Raw genomic sequence first — 3,381 nt, 5'->3', positions numbered from 1 at the left:
TTGTTGTTTGGATGTGTTGAACTCTAATTATAGGTGTTTGATGTTATAGGATTCTTGGAGGGTTTGTTTTGATGATATTTTGATGAGATACAAGATGGTATTGAAGGCAAAATAACACCACAAGGTATGGATAAATGGAGGAGCATTTAACAATTAGACAAATTTCAATGGCAATTTCCTGTGGCTGTCCGCGATTAGCATGCGTTGCACCCTCTATTGAAGTGCACCACAACATGCGTTGTACCCTCTATTTCAGTTTACCACAGCATTAATCACAAACTCTATTTTTGTGCAGCCATGCCCGCGACTCATGCTCCATTCCACACAAGGCAAAAGTTACTCCACCTATAAATACATGTTTGTACACTTTTTTTTAAAATACTTCATGATTTCTTGGTCAACATTGGAGTCTGCTACAACTTTTATTTTAGGTTTTCCATTTTTTAATTTAGTTTCTTTATGATTTTTATCATTATTGTAATTATTTGGATGATGATTATGACTATTAGTGACTAAAAACTCCCTTTCTGGGGTTAAAGCCAAGAACATGACTATTATCATTTAGAATTGATTTCATTTGATTTGATTATCATATTTGGTTGTGTGTTCATACTTGGTTTAATTATTTTAAGGATTTCTCACCCTTAGAATATATCAATTGACGATCTTGTGATCTATGGAGGGGGAATAGAAAGATAGAACATGGGGATGAACAAAGTAGGGTTCTTATTATTTTATGAAATATGGGATTTGAATTAGATTCTAGAACAGAGATGTACCTAGAAGCCTTACTAGATTCACATGTAGGATGATAACGTTAAGAACTTAATTAGATTATTACATCCCCGCTCAAGGATGTAGTTGTAATATCCAGGTTAGGTAAACGATTAGAGGTCGGGAGACCATGATCATGTGAAAAACCCTACGAATCAACAACCAAGACAATCAAGTTAACAAATGAATTTAAATATCGTAGTATGATTGTTTGACATTCTTTAACCCTAAGATTTACTCTATTGATTGTCTCAAGTCTTTATTTTATGCATTATTTACTTTACGTTTAGTTTTACAAATCTCCAAGCTCTTTTTGGATACTTTCCATCAAGTTAATCTTAGAAGTTAAACTAGAAAATCAAAGAATGAATCATTGATAATTCGCCAGATCGTTGATAGAAAAAAATATCCAAATACCAAATCCGACTTCTATAGACTCCCCACAAACTAGACGAAGCTCGTGGGAAGGTCAAAGAAAGAACTTGTTCTTCCGACGTTAAGAATTCTTCCAATAATTTCGAGCCCGATCTTTATTGAATAGTTGTTAGATCTAGTCCCTGTGGGATTGATATTCGACTTTCTTGAAGGCCACTATATTACTTGGTAGACCACATACACTTGCATGTGTGCTGTAAAGTTTTTGGCTCCGTTGCCTGGGACTTGTAATTTGGCAATTATTTTATTTTTAGTTTTACTTTTTAGATATCTTTAGTTCCTTACACTTGGTCTTGTTTTTGTGTTTGAAGGAAATACATTTTCAAAGTAGTAAGCTGGCAAGGGATCGGGAATTGGTTGAACCAAGTCCCGAACCCGAGCAATGCTTCTATCAACGAAGGAGAGAAGTAATCCTTCTCTTCCATATTTTGCAAATCCAAGAAGAGCAAGACGCTTCTACTGTAATAGCTGAAGAACAAGTAGCCCGCATGACAGTTCGAGAAGTGACAATCTGTAACACCCTAAGATCCTATCTCGAGACGTCACACAGTGCTTGTGACCCCGAAGGACCACAAGCTAACCCTTTACTGATATTTGTACCTGTACACTACATAATATCTAAAATAAATGCAGAAACTAGCCATAAGGTTCAACACATCTATGAATACTCATAATATAGAAAAATAAATACTAATACATCCATCTAAAAAGCCTCTGAACTATCTGAACTGTAGAGTTGATGGGACAGGTCCCCAACTAACTCCATCAAATGAAAATAGACAAAGACTGGAGCTATAATAGTAAACTGAAATTCATCCTTGAAAGAAGATGACTCATTGCTACTGTTGCTGACTGGGACCGAACTGCTGAGGATACTCTGGATCCTATGCCTCTGAACCTATGGTGTCAAATAAAACACCATAGCACAAATACGTCAGTACAGGAATGTACCGAGTATGTATACGAGGTGAGCTAATACAAGGGCTCATGCATAGACATTATCTAAACTGAATAATCATGAAGATGCCACATGAGAAAACATACATGAATGCACAGACCATGAACACAATCACCAAAACTCTAGATACTGAAACTCGGTTACCACTTTACTGCAGACTGAACTCACTAATGACACTGAGATACTGAATCACTGAATCATCTGATACTAATAACTGAGAGTCTGGATGTACTTACATCAAGGACGGAATTTTGAGCTTACTACTTTCGACTGACAGAATTAGAGATCAACTTTTCAAATAGATTATTTCAGAAGTGATAATCAATGATAAGAAGTATGATCATGTCCAAATCTAACAACAAGAATACTCAACAGAATCTGAGATGGAGATCAAGCCTATTTGATGGGAGATCTCTAGATATGATAATAAGAATACTCAACATGGTCTGAGACTGAGATCAAGCCTCTCTGACGCGAGATCTCTACATATGATAATAAGAATCTGTATATGAGACCAAGCCTATCTGACGGGATGGTCCATGAATCAATGGAACTATCTGAGTTCCCAACTGAGATAGATGACTGTACCACACAGTCTTGATTTCTAAAGATTGATATTGAAACTGAAACTGTGGGAAGTAGTTACTTAAAGACATACCCCAACCTACCACAGGTAGGGTCCAACCTGTAACCCCAGCTGGAAGGGTGTCAATATCGTGCCACGGGTAAAGACCTCTTTGGTCAAGCCTCTTTGACAGGATGACCCTTGCAGAAAGTTGGCCTAAGGCAATATAATAGTTAAACCTCTCTGACGCTGACAACCTCTATTGACGGGGACTCCTGCATCCTGCACTAGCTACGTAGTTTTGGAGTTCAGGGATTGCTCCTAACAATTTGGCCTCTCTGATGGGGAGCGGCCATCCCTTTCCACGCTCGGTGATAGCTCTTACTCCTAACTGAAAGACTTTGAACTAAAATCTTAACTGAACACAACTGAACTGAATCTAATACTGATCATGTTTCTCAAAAGATTTGACTGAGTTACATTGAGATTACTTAGTTCCATATATAACAGAAAAGGTATCGAATTATGGTATCTGACTGATGATACAGAGCTTGAATAGATTACTCGAATCGCTTTTGAGATTCAAATTGAATCACTTCAATACTATTAGATCTAAGCTGATTACAGGACCGAGGCTAGATTACAAGCG

Source organism: Capsicum annuum, unplaced genomic scaffold (assembly GCF_002878395.1).
Source record: "Capsicum annuum cultivar UCD-10X-F1 unplaced genomic scaffold, UCD10Xv1.1 ctg1489, whole genome shotgun sequence".
Taxonomy (NCBI): domain Eukaryota; kingdom Viridiplantae; phylum Streptophyta; class Magnoliopsida; order Solanales; family Solanaceae; genus Capsicum; species Capsicum annuum.
This window is presented reverse-complemented; position numbering follows the sequence as displayed.